Here is a 15,688-nt window from a genome sequence, read left to right as displayed (position 1 = left end):
GGCAGCTGCTGCTGTTCCGTACAGCAGAGCGGTGACCCATCTGTGCTCACAGAGCGTGGCGTCTCATCATCGCCCGCTCTTACCTGCGCTACCCTACAGCCCGACTACTCCTCGTACGGCTCTCATCCTCGACAGCTCTAGGGAGTGCTGGTGAGATGGGAGAGGTCCTTCACGGTCCACATACAGGACAAGCTGCCAGCAGCAGCAGCAGTAGCAGGTGATGGTGGTCGCTTTCCCTATCCGCTCTGTCACTGCCATCTCTCCCAAGTTGCCAGGAAACCATTCTACATACACACACACGCACGCACATTATTGTGGTGTAGATTGTAGATTGTTGGGGGTGCTGTGGGAGGGGAGGGAGTGGGGGCCATGTGCGGGGGGGGGGGGGCAGTGGGTGGGTGGATGGATGAGCGGGGAGATGGGAGATGCGAGGTGATGGTGTGGATGGGGTGAGTGAACGGGTGGGTGGGTTGATGGGTAGACAGACGGGTGAGTGGGAAGTAGAGAGTGGTAGATATGGATGGCTGGATGAGCTGAGTGGGTGAGTGGATGGTTTGGTGGATGGATGGGCTAGGTGAGTGGGTAAGTGAGTGAATGGCCAGGTGAGTGGATGGCTGGGTGGGTGGTTAGGTGGGTGGGTGACTAGGTGGATGGATGGGCTAGGTGAGTGGGTGAGTGAGTGAGTGGATGGCCAGGTGAGTGGATGAGTGGATGGCTGGGTGGGTGGCTAGGTGGGTGGGTGAGTGTATTTACGAGCGGTTGTTTAGCTGTTAACGCGATGAGCTGCAAACCCGGCGACCTGAGTTTGTAGCCCGCTCACGGCCAACACCAGTGACAATTATCTGAATCGGTTTTGGGCCTCCCCTAGGTCGACTCAGCCTCAAATTAAGACTGATGGGCGTGGTGTTGGCCACCCACCCCCTCGTGTGCCGTGCCGGCCTTCATAGGTGCTCGCTAGCAGCCCTTGCCCCAACAGTCTGTTAAGGCTACACGGGGGATCTTTTTTGTTACTTTTGTATGTGTACATGCGGTGGAGAGCGGTGGCGCAGCGGTTAGCACACTGCACTACGAATACGGAGACCCGACTTCGCGATTCCCGCTCACGGCCAACACCCAGTGACGAATTATCTGAACCTGTCGTGGGCCTCCCCTAGGTCGACTCAGCCTCAAATGAGTGCCTGGTGCGGTGTGTAAAAACATCGCCACTGGGGAGACAAAGGCGGCCTGGCGTGGTGTTGGCCACCCACCCCTTCGTGTGCTGCCGTGCCAGCATTCATAGTAACAATAATAATAATTTTCGATTTAAAGCTTCTTTCGTGACTGCAGGGATTCATCTTCTTGGTTCTTTCGGTAAAGTCATCACGTAGAAGGGAAGTAATAAAATAATAAAAATAAAACATAACAAAATAATTCTCACGACGTTTCGGCCACAACGCAAGCAGCCGCACATTCAGACTCTGCCTTCTCGACAGACCTGTTTTCCACCTGAATACGGCTGCTTGCGTTGTGGCCGACACGTCGTGAGAATTATTTTGTTATGTTTCATTTTTATTATTTTATTACTTCCCTTCTACGTGACTTTACCGAAAGAACCAAGAATAATAATAATTTTGACACTGGGCGAAGTCCCCGGGGCCGGCCCAGGACACGCTGCTGGCTGTGGGACTGTGTCGCTCGGCTGGGAACGCCCTGGAACTTCCCCAGGAAGAGATCGAGTCTGTGTATAGTAAGTAGTGTGTCATGTATAGTAGTGTATAGTGTAGTAGTGTATAGTGTATAGTAAGTAGTGTGTCATGTATAGTAGTGTATAGTGTAGTAGTGTATACTGTATAGTGTAGTGTAGTAGTGTAGTGTATAGTGTAGTAGTGTATAGTGTAGTAGTGTAAGGTAGTGTATAGTGTAGTGTATAGTAAGTAATGTGTCATGTATAGTAGTGTAGTAGTGTATAGTGTATTGTATAGTAGTGTATAGTGTAGTGTATAGTGTAGTAGTGTAAAGTAGTGTATAATGTAGTGTATAGTAAGTAGTGTGTCATGTATAGTAGTGTATAGTGTAGTAGTGTAAAGTAGTGTATAATGTAGTGTATAGTAAGTAGTGTGTCATTTATAGTAGTGTATAGTGTAGTAGTGTAAAGTAGTGTATAATGTAGTGTATAGTAAGTAGTGTGTCATGTATAGTAGTGTATAGTGTAGTAGTGTATAGTGTAGTGTATAGTAGTGTATAGTGTAGTGTATAGTAGTGTATAGTAAGTAGTGTGTCATGTATAGTAGTGTATAGTGTAGTAGTGTAAAGTGTAGTAGTGTATAGTATAGTAGTGTAAAGTAGTGTATCGTGTAGTAGTGTATAGTGTAGTAGTGTAAAGTAGTGTATAGTGTATATTAGTGTATAGTGTAGTAGTATATAGTGTAGTAGTGTAGAGTAGTGTATAGTGTAGTAGTGTATAGTGTAGTAGTGTATAGTGTAGTAGTGTAAAGTAGTGTATAGTGTAGTAGTGTAAAGTAGTGTATAGTAGTGTATAGTGTAGTGTAGTAGTGTAGTGTATAGTGTAGTAGTGTATAGTGTAGTGTATAATGTAGTAGTGTATAGTGTATTGTATAGTGTAGTAGTGTATAGTGTATATTAGTGTGTAGTGTAGTAGTGTATAGTGTAGTAGTGTAGTAGTGTAAAGTAGTGTATAGTGTAGTAGTGTATAGTGTAGTAGTGTATAGTGTATTGTATAGTGTAGTAGTGTATAGTGTATATTAGTGTGTAGTGTAGTAGTGTATAGTGTAGTAGTGTATAGTGTAGTGGTGTAAAGTAGTGTATAGTAGTGTATAGTGTAGTGTAGTAGTGTAGTGTATAGTGTAGTAGTGTATAGTGTAGTGTATAGTGTAGTAGTGTAGTAGTGTAGTGTATAGTGTAGTAGTGTATAGTGTAGTGTATAGTGTAGTGTATAGTGTAGTAGTGTATAGTAGTGTATAGTTTAGTAGTGTATAGTAGTGTTTAGTGTAGTAGTGTAGTGTATAGTGTAGTAGTGTATAGTGTAGTAGTGTAGTGTATAGTGTAGTAGTGTATAGTAGTGTATAGTGTAGTAGTGTATAGTGTAGTGTATAGTGTAGTAGTGTATAGTAGTGTATAGTGTAGTAGTGTATAGTAGTGTATAGTGTAGTAGTGTAGTGTATAGTGTAGTAGTGTAGTGTATAGTGTAGTAGTGTATAGTGTAGTAGTGTAGTGTATAGTGTAGTAGAGTCTGTAGCCAGGGACAGGGAGGCATGGCCCGCCACGACTCAGCACGCTGCTGCCGCCACGACCCTCGCCAGGACACGCGGACCGAGAAACGAGCGAATTTATTGACGGAGGAAATCCACCCTGAGCCAGAGGGCTCTTCGTACGGAAAGTCCTGCTGCATTGATTTTTTTAATATTCGTAAGACGTGTTCAGCCCAAGAAGTGACGAGTCGTCTTCATGTTTCAAGCGGTGATTGAACCGGAGCACCTGTACACCCGACCCCCTCCCAACGCTCAATCGCCGCTCCGATGGAAACAGATGGCGATCGGTCCACACCTCGCTGCACCGCCTTCTGCTGGCGAGCCGGGGCATTGGGCTCGTCCTCGACACGCCCCAAGGGAAGGGGGTTTCACAACAGTCGTGCGGTGGTCCACCAACCCTCGCTGCTGCTCGTCCACAGTGCTGGACTACGGCAGAGGTCGCAACCGGGTACCCGATACCCGGCTACCCGTACCCAGCCGGGTACGGGTACCCGTTTGCGACCCTGGTGCGGCCGGGTACGGGTAGGCCGTGAGTCACTGGTGAGTAACTGTTTGTCACTCATTTCCCAACTTCTTGTCTCTTCTCACAATTCAAGTTCCTAGAATCAACCCACCCGCGCCTGCAACATGGCCTCATCCCAGAGGTCGCAATCTGGTACCCGATACCCGGGTAGGGTACGGGTACGGCCGGGTACGGGTACGGGTACCCGTTTGCGACCCTGGTGCGGCCGGGTACGGGTAAGGAATCAAAACCCGTTTGCGACCTCTGGCCACCACCGCTACCGCCCGGCTAACTGCCCTTACCATTGCCCCAACAGTCTGTTGCAGGCTATACGGAGGATCTTTGTCTTTGTGTTTCCCGCTCACGGCAAACACCGGTGACGATTATTTGAACCGGTCCTGGGACTCCCTTAGGTCGACTCAGCCTCAAATGAGTACTTGGTGCGGTGTGTAGTAGAAACATCGTCAGTGGGGAGACAAAGGCGGTCAGGCGTGGTTCTGGACACCCACCCCCATCGATGCCGTTTCGACATTCATAGGCGCCACTCGCTAACATCACTTGCCCCAACAGTCTATTACGGCTATATGGGGGATCTTTGTCTTTGTGATTCCCGCTCACGGCAAACACCAGTGACGATTATCTGAAACGGTCTCCGGCCCTCCTTTAGGTCGGCTCAGCCTCAAATGAGTACCTGGTGCCGTGTGTATAAAAAAAATCGTCATTGGGGAGACAAAGGCGGTCAGGCGTGGTGCTGGCCACCCACCCCTTCGTGCGCCGTGCCAGCCTTTTATTTTTTATTTTACTTTTATTAATTAACATTTTTACCTACGTGACTTTACCGGGAAAAAATCCTAAGAACATGAAGCCTTCACAGACCGCGCTGTCACACAGCACTTGCCCCAACAGTTTGTTGAGGCTATTCGGGGGGAGGGGGGGATCTTTGTCTTTTGTAGCCGAGCCGAGGCGGGCAGGGGGGGGGAGAAGCCGAGGGGAATAATAGGGCAAGTATTAAAACGGAGATAGTGCAGCGCCTGCAATTTCCTCTCGTCGGCTACCCGGCCCCTTATCTCGCTGCGTCATCACCCTTTACGATCCCGGCCACAATATTCCACGCGCCACGTGTCACACTCGCCGTGACGCCATAAACACCGCCTGCTGCTGCTGCCGAAGATGATGATGATGGCGACGATTGCTCAACAGGTCCCACCCCCCCCTCCTGCAACTCTCACCTTTCCTGCCCATCATCAGCTTTGTCAACAACAACAACAACAATCAACTGCCGCCGTTCGCCGCGAAGTGGCTGTGACGCCACCCCGGCGATTATGCCAGGCTAGGTGCACTTGGAGGCTGAGGCCACGTGTCACGGGACAGACCCCAGCAGGTGCCATGGGTTGACTGGCAGATTGACCGACTTGCCGCGTTTTATCCGCCCGGTCCTCCGCTCGCTGTTGTGAGCGTCGCTCCTCCGCTCGCCGTTGTTGCTGCCTCCAAAACTGCCCAGGAGCAGCAGCATCTTCCTTCACGAGCCTCCTCCTCCTCCACAAAGGCCGATCTTGACACCGCTGGCACCGATCATCGGCAAAGTCCACTCAGCTCCACATCATCCTGTACCACATCAGCAGCAGTAAACCACGTTCTCTCCGCTGCTGGGTGTGGCAAGGGAGGATTTGGAGCCGATTGTGCCTTTGCCGATTAGCATCTTAATGGGTTCCTTTGTGCTCATTATTAGAAGTAATCATTCATACACGAGACAGCTACAATGGATTCATGATGCCTGCCACCTGCTGCACTCACGTGCTCATTTAATCGCTTCATCTCCTCGGTGGGCCCCACTCTCGGACGCTTGTCCCTACTTTTGGCTGCTGCTGCTTCCGTGGTTAGTCCCGAACAGCGGTCACCCCTCTCTTCTAGCCAGGGACGTGTCCTGTACTTATACAGATAAAGATCCCCCGTATAGCCTTAACAGACTGTAGGGGCAAGTGCTGTTAGCGAGCACCTATGAAGGCCGGAACGGTACACGAGGGGGTGGGTGGCCAGCACCACGCCCGACCGCCTTTGTCTCCCCAGTGGCGATGTTTACACACCACAACAGGTACTCATTTAAGGCTGAGTCGACCTAGGGGAGGCCCAGGGACCGGTTCAGATAATCGTCACTGGTGTTAGCCGTGAGCGGGAATCGAACCCGGGTCGCCAGGTTCATAGCGCAGCGCGCTAACCGCTGCACTACCGCTCCCCACTCTGTACTTATATATACAGACACACACCGTGTGTTGGACTTCTTTCGCACCGCACGTAGCCAAACGTGCTAATCGGAAGTACCGGCGGGGAAAATTACGACAAATTAAACGCAAAAAAGCAGTTCTGAATAAATGAGTTAAAAATCTTGATGATGATTTAAAAGTGCATAGCTCCAGTTGCTTCCATAATATATCGGAAGGAAGAACGTTCCAGACGGCCGCAGAAGCGCATCGGGAAAGTGCGACAAAAAATCCAAGTGCCGTGCGCATACTCTTTGGTTCTTTCGGTAAAGTCATGTAGGTAGAAATAAAATAAAAAATAATGTGTGCATCTCTCAATCCACCCACACTTCTATTCGCACTCTTCACCTTTTTGTTTGCTGGAGGTTAATCGATGAGCTCAAATAATAAAACAGCGACTCGGTGAATGTCACCTGCTGTGACGTTCCGATCAGATATATGAATACTGCAGTGACAAGGGTGGAACAACACTGCTGATGTGTGTTCTGTTAGCGAGCACCTATTAAGAGGGACACCTTTCACGAATGGGTTGTGTAATTCATCACCGCGCCCGGCCGCCTTTGTCTCCCCCAGTTCTGATATTGTTTCATCGAGTTTGAGTCGATGCAGGGGCTCTACCCAGGAGAGGTTCATAAAACCCTTGGCACTGATTTAGTAAATGTTCGAGAGTCGAACTTAAGAAGCCAAGATCACAGTTCAGCGCGCGCACCACTGCGCCACCGCTCCACAAAAGCCACACTCACACGCAACGTGTGCGTGTGACATAGAGACATAAATTCCCCGTGTAACATGCTGTAGGGGCAAGTGCTGTAAGCGAGCACCACATGAAGACCGGAATGCAAGCATCACTCCCGGCCGCCTTTGTCTCCCCGGTGGCGATATTTCACACGTCGCACCAGGTGCTCATTTGAGGCCGAGTCGACCTAGGGGGAAGCCCAGCAGCGGTTGCAAGATATTCGCCACTGTTATTGGCCGCGAGCGTGCGCGAGATTTGCAATCGGGGTCGCCCGGTTCGTCGCAGCGGTGCGCTAACCACAGCGCCACCGCTCTCCTAGTCACACACCAGAGGTGACTTCATGAGCGCCTGGCCGAGGCATCGACTGTTGTTGACTCTCCGCTCCCCGATTTAATCACGAGCCGCTCCGCGTGCCGTGAATTATTGCCAGGGTCAATAGACGTCGGCGGAAACACCCAACTCCACGGTGACACAACGAATAGCAAAGTCAACTCGTAACACCGGCCCATCGCAGCCGCCTCCACACTCGCTCTCGAAGATAAAAACATTTTTCACGCTTTTATTTAACTCACTTCGTCTAATTGGTTTTTTCGGTAAAGTCACGTATAATGGAAATAATAAAATAATACAAATAAAACATAAAAAATTTTTTTATTACTTTTATTTTTCTTATATTTTTTAAAGAAATTTTATTGTTTTATTATTTCCATTCTACGTGACTTTAAATAAAACATAATAACATATTTTATTCTGTTTTATTTTTATTATTTGTATAATTTTTATTATTTTATTATTTCCATTCTACGTGACTTTACCGAAAGAACCAAGAAGATGAATCCCTGCAGTCACGAAAGCTTTACATCGAAATTTAACTCACTTCGTCTGTTGTATCCTCAAAAAAGAAATCTTGTAACTCAATTTTTACACACTTCCCAATGTGCAATCGACTGCAAACTTCGTATAGGTTTGTCATACTGATGACAACACGATATTCTATCATAAAAAAAATCCAAAACATATATTTTAAAACTTTTTACACGCTTTTATTTAACTTACTGTATGTGTTGTATCCAAAAATATTGTAACTCAATTTAAACCGTATTCCTAATGTCGTATCGACTGCAAACTTGGTGTAGGTATGTCATACTGATGACAATACTATATTCTATCATTAAAAATTATATCTTTTTTTAAACAATCTTTTAAACGGCTCTAATTGTCCACGCTCAACTGACGTTGCCTGTAAATCACCACGTGGTCCCTTACGTCACGAAAAGCCTCGGGGAGCCACGCCGAGGGGCGGGGGATGTGGAAGGAGGGGAGGGGCGATGGGGGAAGGGGGCAGGGGGAGGGGCAGCTCGGACAGTACATTTCATTAAAGCGTGTTTAAAAAAAAGTGTTTTAAAATATTTTATTGACTGTTAAACCACTTTTATTGCTGCCAGCAGCAACAGCACTGGAGGCGATTCCGATATGAAATACACAAAGTCACCAGCAACACAAATGAAAATAAACGCTACAAATCCACGCGCTGTGGCTCTAAATGCACCGCGCACAACACGAAATAAAAGCCACGTGGTGGTGGTGGTCATCGCGCACACCACGGTGACGAGCGAGCGCTTCAGAAGGTGAACACCACGAGGTGCCGTCCACGCTGCTGCAGAGAGGGGCTTGTCCGGCTCCCCAGCGCTCGAAGAAGACGCGCTGCACATCACCGACACGTGTGTGGTACATGGCGTGCTCCAGCCGGAGCCGCGTCTTGAGCAGAGAGAGACAGAGACACAGAGAGAGACAGAGACACAGAGAGAGACAGAGACACAGAGAGAGACAGAGACACATCACCGACACGTGTGTGTGGTACATGGCGTGCTCCAGCCGGAGCCGCGTCTTGAGCAGAGAGAGACAGAGACACAGAGAGAGACAGAGACACAGAGAGAGACAGAGACACAGAGAGAGACAGAGACACAGAGAGAGACAGAGACACAGAGAGAGACAGAGACACATCACCGACACGTGTGTGTGGTACATGGCGTGCTCCAGCCGGAGCCGCGCCTTGAGCAGGCCCCTGAACACTGGAAGCACAGAGCAGCCGTCAGTGTCACCTTGCAGCATCTTTTTCCTCGTTCTGTAACACCAGAGAGAGAGAGAGGGGAGAGGGAGGGGGGGACTCAGAGGAACCACAGACGAACTGGACATCTGTGGAACAACTGGACATCTGTACAAAAAGAGCTTTATCGCTCATCGGATTCCTCCGGCGTAAATAAACAATCTGATTCTGAACGGGAAGGCAGCAGCAGCAGCCAGACGGTGAATCGGCGCTACCGATAATTGTGCACGCTCTGGGGGTCCTCTGTATATGAGGGTGTTTCTCAGCAAACTCGTGAGTTTTAACTTGTCGGAGGAAAGCAAAGCGCTCGGAGAAAACCCGCCGCGCGTGTGAAGGGTCAACGATCCATCCCATTTGAACACGTAGGCTTTCGCGACCAATATTATTCATCATCGGGAAATTTGCTCGATGATGCTGGATGTAATTACCAGCGAAACGTCGTACTACTCAAAAATTGTAAATGTTGTGGATTCACTCTTCAACACACCGGTGGGCTAAAGTAGTGAACTATTTTGTCTTTTGTCAACGTGACACTTTTTTTCTGATTGGCCGTGTCGGGTGGTGGAGGGTTACGACACATTTTCTTGGTTCTTTCGGTAAAGTCACGTAGAAGGGAAATAATAAAATAAGAAAAAATATTATTTTTATTATTAATATTTATTATTTTAATATTTCCCTTCTACGTGACTTTACCGACAGAACCAAGAAGATGAATCCCTGCAGTCACGAAAGCTTTAAATCGAAAGGTTACGACACATTTATAAATAACGCGATCTAACCCAAAAACGTTCATTACGATCTATCCAATGCAGATAGAACAGACGGGAGTCCATATTTGCTGCACGGTTGTCTCCTGGCGAGCCAGAATTCTGGTTCTTACTGAACGCCCCACGGGATGGGTGTTTGACAACATTCGTGTGTGGTGATCCATCAACACTCGCCGCTGCCTGTACAGCGGCACTGGATGACAGACAGCCACGCAATCAAAAACTCGCTGCTGCCTTGGTGTTGGTGCACAATCGCCCAATAATTTGAACTTAACACATCCGTCAATAACACTGTGGCTTTAAAAGGAAAAATATACCAAAGGCGACGTTTCGGGAAACGACCCTTCTTCATAGCACGTGCAGTAAACGAAAAAGTCAGAGAGATAGAGTTGGTGACTGCATTTTACACCATGGGGCCTGGTGATAATTAGATTTAACAAATGCTTTCTAATGGATGGGCGTATAGATAGATACCCTCGATCAGCTATTGAGTAACAGACGAAGCATTCAGTGACAAAAAAGGTTCTAAATAAAGTCATTTATATGAAAAAGTACAATCCTACAATATTCTTAGGTTTTTTCGGTAAAGTCACGTAGGTAAAACATTAAAATTAATAAAAGTAAAATAAAATAAAAATCACGACGTTTCGGAGGCAACACAAGCTTCCGTCGTGATTTTTATTTTATTTTACTTTTATTAATTTTAATGTTTTACCTACGTGACTTTACCGAAAAAAACTAAGAATATGAATCCTTGCAGTCACGAAAACTTCAAATCTAGAACAATCCTACAATGTTGATGCCACATTGCATTGTGGGTAAACGCTGTTGCAGTGGAGTAATATAAAAGCAAAAATTCGTGTCCGTTTGTTCATCCACTGCCTCAACGCCGTATCAGTTATGAGGGTTGTTTGACCACACATGGGAGCCTTTAACATTGAAGTCTATGGGAGCCTTGAACATTGAAGTCTATGGGAGGATTTAACATTGGAGTCTATGGGACCCTTTAACATTGAAGTTTATGGGAGCCTTTAACATTGAAGTCTATGGGAGGATTTAACATTGACGTCTATGGGACCCTTTAACATTGAAGTCTATGGGAGGATTTAACATTGAAGTCAATGGGAGCCTTTAACATTGGAGTCTATGGGAGGATTTAACATTGCAGTCTATGGGAGCCTTTAACATTAAAGTCTATGGGAGGATTTAACATTGAAGTCAATGGGAGCATTTAACATTGGATTCTATGGGAGCCTTTAACATTGAAGTCTATGGGAGGATTTAACTTGAAGTATATTGGAGGATTTAACATTGAAGTCAAAGGAATGATTTAACATTGAAGTCTATGGGAGTCTTTAACATTGAAGTCTATGGGAGTCTTTAACATTTAAGTCTATGGGAGACTTTAACATTGCAGTCTATGGGAGACTTTAACATTGAAGTCTATGGGAGTCTTTAACATTGGAGTCTATGGGAGTCTTTAACATTGAAGTCTATGGGAGTCTTTGACATTGAAGTCTATGGGAGTCTTTGACATTGGAGTCTATGGGAGTCTTTAACATTGAAGTCTATGGGGGTCTTTAACATTGAAGTTTATGGGCGTCTTTAACATTGAAGTCTATGGGAGTCTTTAACATTGACGTCTATGGGAGTCTTTAACATTGAAGTCTATGGGAGTCTTTAACATTGAAGTCTATGGGAGTCTTTAACATTGAAGTCTATGGGAGTCTTTAACATTGAAGTCTATGGGGGGATTTAACATTAAAGTATATGGGAGTCTTTAACATTGAAGTCTATGGGAGTCTTTAACATTGAAGTCTATGGTAGTCTTTAACATTGAAGTATATGGCAGTCTTTAACATTGAAGTCTATGGGAGTCTTTAACATTGAAGTATATGGGAGTCTTTAACATTGAAGTCTATGGGAGTCTTTAACATTGAAGTCTATGGGAGTCTTTAACATTGAAGTCTATGGGGGATTTAACATTAAAGTATATGGGAGTCTTTAACATTGAGGTATATGAGAGTCTTTAACATTGAAGTCTATGGCAGTCTTTAACATTGAAGTCTATGGGAGTCTTTAACGTTGAAGTATATGGGAGTCTTTAACATTGAAGTCTATGGGAGTCTTTAACATTGAGGTCTATGGGAGTCTTTAACATTGAAGTCTATGGGAGTCTTTAACATTGAAGTCTATGGGAGTCTTTAACATTGAAGTCTATGGGAGTCTTTAACATTGAAGTCTATGGGAGTCTTTAACATTGAAGTCTATGGGGGGATTTAACATTCTTCGGCTGTTCATCGCATTTCCTGCCCGCTGGTGTGATGTGAGGCCAGCCCTTGAGCAGAAGTGTGGGCCGCACTCTGGTAAAGTGTGACTCGTCTACTGAATGGGATTTGTGTTGTGCAGTTGCTGGTGTTGATGCTGATAGGCTTTTCTCTTTTTAAATCCTTTATATTAAGTTCGCTTGCTTGCTTGCTTGCGTGCTTGCGTGCTTGCTTGCTTGCTTACGACCGTGCAAATCTTTCGGTCGTTTTTTAACCCACTTCCCGTGATCCAAACGAGCTGACATTTTCCACACAAACTCGTTGTGCGAGACAATTAATGTTCGTGAAAAAAAAAATTCCCAAAATTTTACACTTTTTAGGGAAAACAAATTAAATATTTAATTACCAATTGCTTAATACTGGCAGACAATCATCTGACCCATAGGTGGCAGCCATCTCAAGCCAGAGGACGAGAAGACTCTAGCCGCCACGCATATAAAGGATTTATAGTGAAAAACTTTGTTTTTACGGGTTTACTTGTTTTAAATCCTTTATATTAAGTTCACTTGCTTGCTTGCTTACGACCGTGCAAATCTTTCGGTCGTTTTTTAACCCACTTCCCGTGATCCAATCGAGCTGACATTTTGCACACAGACTCGTTGTGCGTGACAATGTATTTTCGTGAAATTTTTTTTATCCAAAATTTTACACCTTTTAGGAATTTTTGTTTTATATTTAATTACCAATTGCTTAATGGTGGCAGACAATCATCTGACCCATAGGTGGCAGCCATCTCAAGCCAGAGGACGAGAGGACTCTAGCCGCCCGTTTCAAAGACCAATGTGGGCTGGGTTGTGGCCCATTGAACACGCATATAAAGGATTTATAGTGAAAAACTTCGTTTTTACGGGTTAATTTTTCTGCATTGATGTTGAGCATGAAACCACCAGATGATGTTTACAAAGTGCTCTAGACATCCATAGGGTCTTAGAACTTTTGCAGAGTGTGGTTCTGTCCACCGCGTCGAATGCCTTTTGAGAAATCGACAAAAACCACGAAAAGATATTGTTGCTGTTCAGCCGCTTTTCCCTGTTTGTCTGAGGGTGAAAATCGTGTCATTTGTTGATCTTCCTGCACGAAAACCACACACTGACTCTCAGCTAGGACACTGATTCTCAGGTAGGACTCGCTCCGCAATGACTTTCAGCCATTTCAGGAGTAAATTGGCAAGGATCTTCCCCCGATGTTGACAGAAGTGAGCTACCACGATGGCTTTCGCAGTCTGCTCTGTCACCTGTGCGCTCGTCTATTGTAATAATAACGAGGGCATCTTTGCATTTCTGGGGAAGCTCTTCTTATTTCGATTCAAAGCTTTCGTGACTGCGGGGATTCATAGTCTTGGTTCTTTCGGTAAAGTCACTTAGAAGGCAAATGGTAAGATAATAAAATTATAAACTTAAAACAATAACATTCTCACGACGTTCCGATTGCAACACAAGCAATCATCATCAGGTGTGAAAACCACAGCAAGAAAATGTTTGAATTTTTTTTCTTGCTGTGATTTAAAAAAAAAAATAGTCGTTGTGGTTTTCACGCCTGATGATGATTGATTGTGAGAATTGTATTGTTTTATTTGTATTACTTTCTTATTTTCCTTCTACGTGACTTTACCGAAAGAACCAAGAATATGACGCTCTTCTTGTTCCATGATCGCACTCGAGGAGCGTGGATGGACTTCAGTTCCGCGCCTCCGCGTTTGTACACTTGTGGTGGAATTCCATCTTGTCCATGCACCACTCACTCACTGGTACTCTTCATGGGGTTGACTTGTTGGGTTTGGATCAATGTGTTTCCAATGTGCTTTTTTTTACTTGGTTGAGCTAAGTGGAGAAACCCTCTGTCCATCTCTCCGTAGATATCACGCGCATCTGTCAGTAACTGGCCTCCATCAGTGCTTCTGAAAGGTAGGATGATAGTACGGTATTTGTTCTCAGACTATAGATCTCTTTAAGAGGACTACACCTCCCTTGTGGGACACTACGAGCAGCAAGTGCATCGATTTCATCTGCGGCGCACTCCAATCAACCTGAGCGTGGTGACGTCACCACGCAGGTGCTCCAATCAACCTGAGCGTGGTGACGTCACCACGCAGGTGCTCCAATCAACCTGAGCGTGGTGACGTCACCACGCAACGGTGCTCCAATCAACCTTAGCGTGGTGACGTCACCACGTAGCGGCACTCCAAACAACCTAAGCGTGGTGACGTCACCACGCAGCCTGGCTCCAATCAACCTTAGCGTGGTGACATCACCACGCAGGTGCTCCAATCAACCTGAGCGTGGTGACGTCACCACGCAACGGCGCTCCAATCAACCTTGGCGTGGTGACGTCACCACGTAGCGGCACTCCAAACAACCTAAGCGTGGTGACGTCACCACGCAGCCTGGCTCCAATCAACCTTAGCGTGTTGACGTCACCACGCAACGGCGCTCCAATCAACCAGAGCATGGTGACGTCACCACGCAGCGGCGCTCCAAACAACCTGAGCGTGGTGACGTCGCCACGCAGCGGCGCGCTCTAATCAACCTGAGCGTGGTGACGTCACCACGCAGGTGCTCTAATCAACCTGTGCGTGGTGACGTCACCACGCAGCGGCGCTCGAATCAACCTGAGCGTGGTGACGTCACCACGCAGCGGCGCTCGAATCAACCTGAGCGTGGTGACGTCATCACGCAACCTGGCTCCAATCAACCTTAGCGTGGTGACGTCACCACGCAGGTGCTCTAATCAACCTCAACCTGAGCGTGGTGACGTCATCACGCAACCTGGCTCCCATCAACCTCAGCGTGGTGACGTCACCACGCAGGAAGCGCTCCAATCAACCTGAGCGTGGTGACGTCACCACGCATACCTGTTCAACCGATTATCATCCTACAAAGTCATATTTACTGCAGTACACCCGTCCTTGGACGGGCTGTAAGGCCAGTAATAATACTGGTAGGAACCTCTGGTTACACCAGCCCACAGGGGATTATTGTGTCCGTCCGTCCGTCGTGCAGAGAGGGGCGGGGTGGGGCTGGGTGGGGAGGGTCTGTTCACCCCGTGGTGCCCTTATAAAACTCAACGTTTAACCTACTCACGCCGGCTTGTGCCCGCCCTCACAGTCGGGCATATTTGCGGAATACACCACGCCGCCGTTGACCCTGCAGGCCATTGACCGAGCAACCCGACGTTCCTACCAGCTCCCTCCGCAGCAGGAATGTGTTAATACCCGCCATTCGCAACTAAGTGACGGGGACGTCACCACGGCGACCGTGCCAGGGCGGGTGTCCGTGTTGGTTCGGTTGTTAAGCGAACGAGGCCGCCTCCTCATCCCAGGGTTCAAGTCCCATTTCCACTGCCATCACCACCAAGAGGTCACGGGACGAAGCCACGAACCAACCCGGCTACTGGGCCGAAAGGTTGTTGCCCGCTGGTGAAGTAACGAGACGCTGTTTTGGACAGGACCACTTTCCGAAGGGTCGCTGGCAGAGGTCGCAAACGGGTTGTGATTCCTTACCCGTACCCGGCCGCACCAGGGTCGCAAACGGGTACCTGTACCCTACCCGTATCCGGGTAGGGTACGGGTATCGGGTACCTGATTGCGACCTCTGGGATGAAGCCATGTTGCAGGCGCAGGTGGGTTGATTCTAGGAACTTGAATTGTGAGAAGAGACAAGACGTTGGGAAATGAGCGACAGTTACTCACCAGTGACTCATGGCCTACCCTTACCCGGCCGCACCAGGGTCGCAAACGGGTACCC

This window comes from Lethenteron reissneri, chromosome 61 (assembly GCF_015708825.2).
Source record: "Lethenteron reissneri isolate LAM-NWPU_2019-01 chromosome 61, ASM1570882v1, whole genome shotgun sequence".
NCBI classification, from domain to species: Eukaryota; Metazoa; Chordata; class Hyperoartia; order Petromyzontiformes; family Petromyzontidae; genus Lethenteron; species Lethenteron reissneri.
The sequence above is the reverse complement of the archived record's forward strand: the minus strand, read 5'-3'. Positions refer to the sequence as shown.